The sequence below is a fragment of the Buceros rhinoceros genome, unplaced genomic scaffold (genome assembly GCF_000710305.1).
Source record: "Buceros rhinoceros silvestris isolate BGI_N320 unplaced genomic scaffold, ASM71030v1 scaffold22219, whole genome shotgun sequence".
NCBI classification, from domain to species: Eukaryota; Metazoa; Chordata; class Aves; order Bucerotiformes; family Bucerotidae; genus Buceros; species Buceros rhinoceros.
In genome coordinates this window covers 33,247-44,119 of record NW_010432428.1, presented here as the reverse complement: position 1 = coordinate 44,119, position 10,873 = coordinate 33,247, and positions in this window count along the sequence as shown.

Sequence of the window (10,873 nt, the reverse complement as noted above, 5' to 3'; positions counted from 1 at the left end):
AGCAGGTCCTGAGAATACAGACAAAAGAAGAGGGAGGTGTAGTCATATGTCTGCATTGGCTTTGATTAAAAATTCAGGAGGAACAACCCCAGTAGTTTTGAACTAGAGTATCTGACCATCTTAAATAAGCTATAGAGTGTACTTCCTGCATTTCTCAATTTCTTAGTTTCACTGCAGCAACTGCAACAGCTGTTGCTGTTCTTTTTTTTTTTCTCTTTTAAGTAATTTTCTTCCCAAGCAGTTATTTTCTTCCTAAATTAGAGATTGATTCTGGTCTTTTCAGTCAGATTCTTAGCTGAGGTGGGAGTAAGAGTTGCTGGGTTTTACATTAATGGTAACTATGTTGAGCAATGGAAAAAATCAGCAAGAGAACTGTGGCTTAAATCAGCAGCACATGAATGTGTTTTATGGGAAGGCCATCTCAGAAAGGGACATTAAGGGAAAGACAAAATTTTACTGATATATCATAAAGTGAATTCGCAAAACATTTCGTAATCATGGGAATGTGATTCTGAGTCACTCAAATCCCTAAAAAATTAAACAAGAATGTTAATATCAGCAATATGGAATGACTGCTGTTCCTAGTGCTAACAGAAATCTGAAATAGCAATTTATCAGTGTAGAATTAAGAAAATATCTTGAGAGAAAATGTATAAATAACATAGATTGGTTGTCTTTTTTGAGTAAACAGGTAAAGGTACACAGAAAAAAGTTATCAGCAGCGTGTAACTGTTCACCAAAAATACAAGGAATATGAGAAGTCAGATTCGAGTTGACCTCATTGCTTAAAATACGAACAGCAAGCAACAAACGCAACTCAAAGTCTCCATAGGTTCACAGAGGGAGATGAGGTACAGCTTCTGGAGTAAAAATTGAATGCCTTCATTTAGCCCAATGATGTTTCTAATTGACATTTTGCCGGACCATGCTGTATTTATTTGGGTAATTGCTACAATTTTCCCTAAGCATTATTGTCCTCTATCTAAAGCACAGCCAACATCAGTGTCTGTTTTAAAACTGAAGTTATATTTTTGTCACAAATAGCGGACAACGTTGTGACTGCATACAGTGTATAGCATCAGCTATTATATGAGCAAATATGTTCTTCTAACAAAAGAGCACTTTTGGAAGCATTAAGACAAAAATAGTGTTGCTCTAAATCATGGAATGGACAGAGTTGGGGTTAGCAAATGCTCTGTAGTATCAGGATATCCTCTATAGATCAGGAGAATGAGTGGTGCTAATTGGTGTGAAAAAAGCTACACTGGTTTAAGTCCAATGCATATTTCTTAGGATAATAATTCCTCTTAACCTAGATCCTGACTCCTTATCACACTTTGTCTAAAGACAGCCCCTTGTTTGGAAGGACCTGGGTGAAAGGAGGAAAAGGCTTGTGTCCTGATAACTGATAATTCCTCCTGCCCTTTTTACAAACATCTAAATTATGTTTTTGATACTCTTCCACACACAATTTATTCTGACAATTCTGCACAGACTTAATCAGACGTACCGAGTTAATGGTCATTGACTTTCATTTAAGACACTTACTGTTTTCAGTTTCTGTATTAGATTTGCCTGGCATGCAGTGAGAGACATGGCAGTGGCTACTATCAGCTGGCTAAATGGTAACCGATGTGCAAAACATCGCGGTGTGTCGCTGAAAAGTCTCTCAGCTATTGTCATCTGTCAGTGCCATTGCTGCTTCTGACTTCTGGTTAGATCTCTGCTAGTGAGCGGGTTGTTTGGAAGGGCAGAACATCTCTCTCTTTATCCCATTTTACAGAGCAGTTGACCTAAATCTGACATGAGAAACTGAACTGTGAATAGAAGTATAGTCACTTTCTTCCAAGGTTACCAGTCCCTGTGCTCAAATTCAAGTCCAGAGTGGACACTGGACGTAGTTCTTGGCAACATTTACCATCCAGTGCCATTGAGCAGCAGCAAATTTCACAGCTTTGCTTATGACATGTTGCTGCATTAAATGATCCGCACTAGTTACATTTTACTTATATGTATACAGAGACAAAGGAGAATCAGAGGTCTCTGGAGAAAAGCTGCTTTTTACAGGGAACGATGAAAAATACTTTATTTTCCCTGGGAGTTTTTGCTAAGGCATGATGCTTTCTGGGCATTAGTTACGATAGGACGACTAAAGGATCTGTGGTCAAATTGTGCCCTCCTCTATCTCTGCCACATACCTCAGGCTTGGTTAGATAACAACTGTCCCATGGAACAGCTATTTGAACCCTGGAATGAATTACAGCTTCTGTGTAATACTCATTAGAATCAGCTACTGTAGAACTTCTACAGGCAGCAGTGGTTGCATGAAGAACCTAGTTCATGTAAAATCCATTCCTTTTCTCCAAGAGCACTGAATATGCTGTTCCCCATGATCTTGGGAGTTTTTTATGTATTGGAAGCTTTCTGCTACTAAGTCGCATTTAATTTCACTTCTTCCACCAGTGAAATCTTTAGTTGCTTCTTGAATTTGATTTTACAGTTTTTCCCAGACTTTTGCTTATGAAGATACAGATAATGTAACTATTTTAGAAATCACCATGTAACCCCTTAGTTGAACTCACATTTGGTATTTTACATCCCTGATAAATTCACTGTCTCCATTGGAAGAGCAGGGCAACTTACAGCTAAAAATGCATCATCTTTGCAGAAATTTAGATAGAAATAAAAGCATTTTCCTGCCACAAATGTTCCTTAGAACACGATTCTCTCCATCTGGTTTACCATCCTGAGACTGAGAAGCTGCCTGTGTGTAAATTACGTATGAGTCTAATATCCAAATTACCATTACAATCAATAAATGTAGGTTATGGATCATGGAGTCATTCAGCTCCCCCTAAAGTAAACACCTGAAATGTTATTCAGTTTCTTGCCCAAAGACATCTAATGTCATCTGAGGTGCTTGAAAATTACTGGTCTCCAGATGCTTCTCTTGAAGAATGCTGATCTCTCAGAGGTCTTGTGTCCATTCTGTGAACTGCCTATGAGTGTTTCAGATACCATGCATGCCTCAATCTCAGATGGCATTGAAGCATATGTAAGTCTAAGCAGCTAAATCCAGCACCTCTGGCTGGTAGCTAAATATCTCTTTCAGGCTGCATTAACTATAATGGAAACCTAGGTCATGTCTGTTCACCTACATTTAGACTTCTAAATTTAGTTATATTAATTTGGTGCTGAATTCTACCCTACTATTATGGAATTAATTTAATCTGAAGTAGATATCTACATGGGTCAGATGATGCGCTTTCTGGAATGGAGAACTAGCTTCAGTAGCTACACTGGAAATATCTAAAACTTCTGCTGCTCTGTTCTCACAGTGGCTTTGGGGACAGGAGGACAAATGGTTACCTTTTGCCACACATAGGTTGTGTTATCTTTGTTCTTCCTGTCCATGAATTATTATTGTGTCTGTATTTTTGTCTTGGAATTCCCTCCTGAGGCTGAATATGGGTGAAAAGGATGGTAATAGAAGTCCATAGACCACACTGAGGAATATGGCAAAAACCTGACTCTCCCATTTCCAGCTTTCTAACCACATCCCAGGTCATTCATATCTAAAAGTTTTTTTCACCTTATAAGCATTTTGGGTCAATACTGTATTTTTTCTTTTTTAAATTTTATTTCCAGCATTTAGCATGCGTGGATTAACCAGGATGAGTCCAGCAGGTGCAATGCAAAATAATGACATTGTAATGACATCCCCGAAAAAAGAGTTATGGTGAATGGTGATTAATTTAACCTGGTTCTTGACACAAATTATAGCAGTCTTTGTACCAACTTGACATGAAAGAGAGTATTAGATAGCACTTAAAATGACACATATCTCCTCTGCGAGGCCTTTGCAAAGGAGAGGCTTTGTAGGTCTGCAGGAAACTGAAAAGACCCCAGCGAAATGTGTCCCTTCCTCTGACAGCTCACACCTTTCAGAACCAACAGAAACCAGGAAACCAGAACACTGCAAGGACTTAGGTGTGAATTCAAACCAGAGGGCTTGCTGCTAGGTGTAAAATCTAAGCCAGATGTTAGTCATTGCTAATTATTATTTTTAAATCTACAGGCTGCTGGTGGTTTTTACAAGTTGTATATCTGACTATATTGCAAAGAAAGTACAAGGAGTATGAGGAGCCTTATCACAGGCACAGGAAGGAAAAACATATTGTTCTTTATCTCCACTTACTGCTTCAGCCTGCCCACACGCAGTCAGTCTCTTAGTGCTCCTGCAGCGTTTCTGTCACGGGTATCACCACTGGTATCTGTACTCAGACAAGAGGCATTCCAGAAACCCGGGCTCTTCCCCTTAGCACCATGAGGATTCCAGGAAGTGCCGGTGGCAGCTCTCTAGTATTAATGCTGTGCACCTGAATACTGGTAAGATGCAAATGTGATTCTTTAGTATAAACAAAAGCTTCAAAATTTCAAACTCTGCAGGGGTTGTGTAACGCCTTTTTGTATCACATCACATCAGTCACATGAGGATATAGTGAAATTCCTCAGAATAATTACAGACAGACTTTTGGCATCACAGCTGCATTGAGCATTATGAGACATTTTTTTATTTCTATGCTCTCTGGAAATACCAGAACAATATAGAAATAAATAATGCAGGAATTGCTGATTGCTCATTAGAGAGTCTGTAAACTGCCTGCCAGAGCTTTGCAGAGCTGAGCGCTGCTTTAACCTTTAGGTGGTTTTTGCTTTAAACTTCCAGTTGTATTGTGGTTGGTTTGTTACTTTCTGATCCACATCTGTCTTCGCACCATTTACAGAAATAGTGCTGTGAGTCTTCACAAATATTTGAGCTATTTTCGTAAGCTGCCTGATATTTTTGATTGATTCTAAATTAAATAAAGGGCAAATGAGCAAGGATGGAGCTTAGTATTTGTGAAGAAGGATCATGATCCTGTGACAATGCTGACTTACCATACATGACAGTAACTTACCATACATCTTTTGACAAATATTGTGACTTTCCTGTGTCTCAGGTTTTCGTATTTAAATAATTAGTTTAAAAGGTGACTTGAACACAGTTAAATACTTACTCCTTCAAGAAGAAGAAACTTACTTTTAGGGGTACATTCCTATAGGGAAACAGAAGTTAAACATTTTGAAAACAGTATCTTATAAAAAGAAGCTTTAGCTTCTGAATCAGCTTTTCAGAATGTCTGACTTGCCATCACTTGAGGTTTTTAAGTACATAATTAGTATTATGTAAAAGATCCTGTGCTTCCAGTCACATTAAAGATCTTCCAAGCATTCAGTGGCACACTAAAGAACACCAGTTTTCATGGTTCACACTGGTTAGAGAAGATGTTCCTGTTAGTCTCCTCTACCATTAAAAGCTGTAAGTCCATGCGCTTGCTGAGATTAAAAAGAAAATGCAAAATAGTTTGCAAACTTTAATCCATTTGATTGTTCCTTTGCTTTGTAAACAGTCTCCATGGAAAATCCTAGCTCTCTGAGAACTTTTCAAGTCCAGGTTTAATGTTTTCCTCGTAAAGTAGATACATATGAGGTAGGTAAGATTTCTCAGGATTCCCTTAAGCTTGCATTATTGTATGTAACTTGCCTTTGCTTCAGCATGAAGTAAGCATGAGTAAGACAGGACCTTTTTTCTCTATTTTAGCTGATACTTGGATAAGATTCTCTTCTCAAAAGTTACTCCAATGATAACTTTGTTCATATTCTCATCTTAACCAGAGATCTGAGTTTTCTAATTTGCATGGAGCCACTCAGCCAAACAGGCTGCATTTCAGGTAAGCAATCTGTGAAAGGACTGATCACTTAGTAATGCTGATACTGTTTCTGTAGACAAAGCACAACCAAAAAAATCTTAATGCTGGAGCCTTAATTTCTTTTTTTTATTTATTGATTTGGACAGAAAGCAATGGGGATCCCCTGGTATCCTCTCCATGACCCCTGGGCGGGAAAAATTCTTTTGGAGATTTTCACACGATGACTGCTTACACCTGTGGCAGTCCCAGAGTGCCCTCAGTGACACCTCACCCTCAGCGTAGTAGGGAGACATGGGAAAGCAGCATCTCCAGCTCTCAGCAGGATGCAGGGATTCATGCTGCAATGGAACAGCATGGACCATTTCCCCATTGATGCTGGCCTGTCCCCAATGACCTTGAAAAATCAAAGAGATGGAGTTTCTGCTGCTTCCTACTCAATTCTGGTGCCACTGGAAAAATTGTCTAATTGCCCCTAACGACTGGTTTGAAACCAGTTAGAGAGGATTCCAGTCAATCTCTAAAACTGAATGTCAGCATCCTGCCAAGCAAGGATTTTCTGCTATTTAGGTTTTTTCCATCTGAAAAAAGAATTTCTTAACATGTGTGACAGTGTTTATCCACGAAATTTCTTTCACGCTTTGTGCTGGTTAAAAAGGCACAGTCCAAGACCCTGGTCTCTCTTGTTCACACTGTTTTATTCCTTATCTCTGCCTCTGCCACAATCCTTCTCGTTACACTCAGCCACCTCCTGCTCCTCAGTCAGGTCTACCTTGCAGGTTCACAGGAGTCATCCACAGTGTAAGCTGACTCTGGTTCGTCTCCCATGGGATGACAAACTCCAGTAAGACTCTAGCAGCAACTGAAAGCTGACCTGAAAAGAAATAAAGGGCCTTGGGACGGAGAGAAAGAAATTTGTAAAAATGATGCTCCAATTACTACCTTAAAATGGATGAGAAATTTGAATATGCTGTGCAGAAATCACAGGAGGGTCAGGAGACTCTCTTGCAACATTGAGTGGGAACTTACAGTGACTTCCAGAGTGACAGCAATGGCTGGGAGGAAAAAAACTAAGAAAGATGACAAGACTACTACCAAACATTTTCTGTTAGAATTAAAGTATTAAGCTGAAAATACCAGGCTAACATCGTTGGCCAAAAATAGAGCCGAGGAAACCAAAGCATCAATCTGGCATCTAAGTGGAAGCTGCGGTTGCAGATGAAGCCATGTAACTGAGTGGGGTATCTGTTTATCATCTGAAAGCTAGACTAAATATTATTTCAAGTTGCTAAGGGTTTAACAGAGCTTAGTACATGTGCAGGATGTCTTCCATGCTGACTTAGGGCTTTGCAGAGGCAGGGGGAGGCACTACGTCCTGTTGAATATTGTTGATGGGCTGTGGACATGAAGTAAAATGTAAGAGCATGTTTACTGCATGTGCATGGGATGATGTAAAAATCAGTAGTCATGGGATCTTGCAGAAGGGCTTTTATAAAGCAAAAATGATAAAGTCTGTACTAGTCTATTGGACGCAACAATATCTGAGCATAATATAAACGGTTGACTGGTGTCATCTGTTGTGCAGGCTGTGAATTAATATTCTGGTGGGTACAAAATAGTAAAGGGAATCTGGATTTTTGTCTAGTTTCAAAGAACCAATTAGGTTTTTATCCTTTTAGTTACAGAGTTTTTATGTCTGCCTGTGAGAAGGCTATATCCATCCAAAAGATTCAGTCTTTTCCTCGAGGTGTTTGGAGTGGTCACTGCTTGCTCTTCTATTTTGTAACATATTTAACTCTTTGCACCTCCAAATTTAGATAGCGATTGAATCGGTCTTAGCTTGAACACATGGTGTTAAGGCAGCCATCTGTTTAAAAAGTCATTGACTTAAAATACCCTTTAGCTTTAGCTCTTTTCATTCCATGAATTTATTTTATTAATGAATTTTAATTGACATTTATTTTTGCCTCACATTATGTGAAAAATAGGAGGCTTAGAGTCTGTAAGCTGAAATTAGAAAAAAAGGCAGAAACTGTGTAATGGTGGTACATCTTGAGATGCAGGATTGCCAAAAATGTCAAAGGCATGCCAATAAATGCTTTCTTTTCCCCCAGAATAATCAGAAATCTTGCAAAAATCTGAAAATACTTTTTAATTTGTTTTCTGAAATTAAACTTAATTTTTCAGGAATAGGAGACGTTGAGAATACCTAGCAAAGAAAAAGTATTAGAATATCTGTTTACAAAGTAGTTGTAAATTGTTTACACTTGAATAGTGAGAAATAGGCAGAACAGCTGAGGTAGACCTACACTGACTTAATGATTCCTATTTGTTTTCTGAAATTAAACTTAATTTTTCAGGAATAGGAGACGTTGAGAATACCTAGCAAAGAAAAAGTATTAGAATATCTGTTTACAAAGTAGTTGTAAATTGTTTACACTTGAATAGTGAGAAATAGGCAGAACAGCAGAACAGAATAGAAATAAGAAATAGGCAGAACTGACTTAATGATTCCTTCCTAGATATTTCCTTCCCCTCCCACCCTCTGGTGAATCCTCATCTCTCAAACCGCCTGCAAGGTTTTGAGGGCCCTTGGTTCCCTCTGATTTCAAGGTTGTTGCCAGGGGTAGGAGCTTACAGATTCAGTCACCCAGTGAATTCACTCCTGTGGCTGACTGCTGCAACCAGTAACTGCACTAAGTCACACTACAATGTTTTTCCTAGTGAGCAGCAGTTGTTTTTATGGCAATGAGCCACTTAAATGCCTGCAAATACAGTAAGGGAGGGAAAGACACCTCTTCATTTTCTCCTCTTCCTTCTCCAGCATCTGGGGGACACAACTTCTTCCATCCTTCCGCTGTCCTGCAGCCAAGTGCACTTTAATTTCATGTAAGCTTGCCCTAGGTGAAATTGTCATTTTGCGGTGGTGGTGGAAGGTGATGGCTTCCCCATCATCTAATGAGCGCCGGAGGAGTAAGAAACTCTCCTGACTGCTCCTTCCAAAAGTATATTGTTTATATTCATCCCTCTCCACTTTGCAGCAGAACATGGAGTTTTATATCTGCCTCAGCAGGTCGTTTGGGGAGTTGCAGACAGCTGGTTCACTACCAAGCCTCGATTTCCTTAATCATCCCTTCACTTGAGAGCAGTAGATAACATGCCAGCTAAAACCACAACTAGAGCACTACTTATTTGCCCATAGCCTGCTGATATAGAAGTTCATACATGTGCACAGATTAATTTTCAGTGAAATCTCTGAATTTCCTGGCTATATCCAAGTGGGGATTTGGGTGCTTTAAAATTGAGTTGAATAGAATGGTCCCAGTTCCCATACTGGTTTTTTTCCTGCACTGACTTCTTGTCTGTGGATTTTACACTGTTCTCCGGAGCTGGGATTGCCTCTCTGGGCTGACTGCCCTCAGCAGAGGGCTATAGACCTGTACTTGTTTTGGAGCCATGTTCTTACACTGGTCTTTCTCTCTTGTGTCAAAACATCCATGAGACTGAAAAATGTTTAAGTACAGTCTTCCTGTGCAGGAGATACTTGAAACCATTTTAGGCAGAGGAAGAGATAGATCCTCACTCCTGCGTGACTGTACTAACTACGCTCTTACATGGCAATTCCGCCCACAGCGTGAAAGCAAGGCAGTGAACATTTTTCAGTAATTTAAAACTAGATGAAAACAACCTCCAGGGAAGACTGTGGGCTGCATATTTTACCTGGGAGAAATTTCTGCAGCCTTCATTCAGGTAATCGCATGCTAGTGAGCAAAGGGCTTTTGGATACAAACTTCCTCATCCTTTTCTGTTGGCTCCCCAATTCCTATGCTGACTGGACTGGGTGTCATCTTAGGATGCTTGTCCCTGTCAACTAGAGAGAGAAGACTAACACTAGCTTAGGGCTTCGTATTTCATGGCAAGGACAGGTACACAAATGCAGGTACAAGAAGGCAGGTATATGGCAAAGGCAGGTACCAGAATTGCTAAACAGCATCTGAGCTATTTGTGAAGGCATCAGCAATTCTTACACATGCAGAGAGCCACGTCCTGAGCAGGAGGAGAGTACTTCAGCATGGAGAAACCGTGGCACCAAGCAGTGACCAGAGCTGACTTGCTTTAGCACAAGCTTGGTTCTGGCACTACTCTGCTACGGTGTGATAATAAGCTACAATGTGGGGCTCGAGGAGGCTCGCTCATGTCAATACTGCTTAACTTCCTCGAGTCTTGCAGGTAACTGCTACAAAAGTAAAAAGCGCCTGTGCCATATCAACTGCCCCAAGTTTGCCATTATTTTATTAAACAACTGCAGAGGTCTCCCCTGTCCTTTTCTACACAGTGTTTCTGTTCCTATTTGAAATTGGTTTTGTCAGCGGTGACAGATTGCAAACTACCTTACCTTTAGAAAGTTGGCTGCTCTAGGCTCTGCATCCATTACTGTCATTTAACACATTGGAAGAAATGTAGAAACAACTGCTGCTTCCACACAGTGTGATACAAACTTCCTGTGAAAAAAATCAGATGTGATGTTTTGACAGCGAACATTGCTTAGCATGCAAGGCTTCTGAAATTAGCTACTTAATATGCTGGAGTCCGTGGACAAACTACAAATTGTTGCCTGCTTTCACAAAACATTGAATAATTTAAGTTCACAAATTCACTAATCTTTAGAGAGAATAAAAATGAGTTTGTGTCCTTTTGGGGGGAAAAACGTTCTACCTGAGACAGGCAAAACCACCATCGCTGAAATAGAAAGATTGAAGTGTGGCAGCTTCCCGTGATGACAGAGCAGTATTAAACCCTGTTTTTTCAGGAGGCACAGACCCCTCAGGAGCCTGTAATACATGCAGTCATTCATGCAAGGTGCAAATTTGCTTTCCTTGGTCGCTTTTGAAGCAGCCCCTGGAGCACCTGGCTGGAAAACACAGATTTAGGGCTTCCAGAAGAAAGGAAGGACTAAGTCTGTCCCAGTTTGTGGTTAGTGGGAGTGAGCAGGCTTATGAAAAGATGTGTTCTGTCACGTAAAAGTTATGTGCAGACTACAGTAAGTAGATGTCTTACCTGAAAGGACAGGAAGGGCTGTGGGACTGAAAGCCCCTGTACCCAGCTGTGCAAGGCTTCATCTT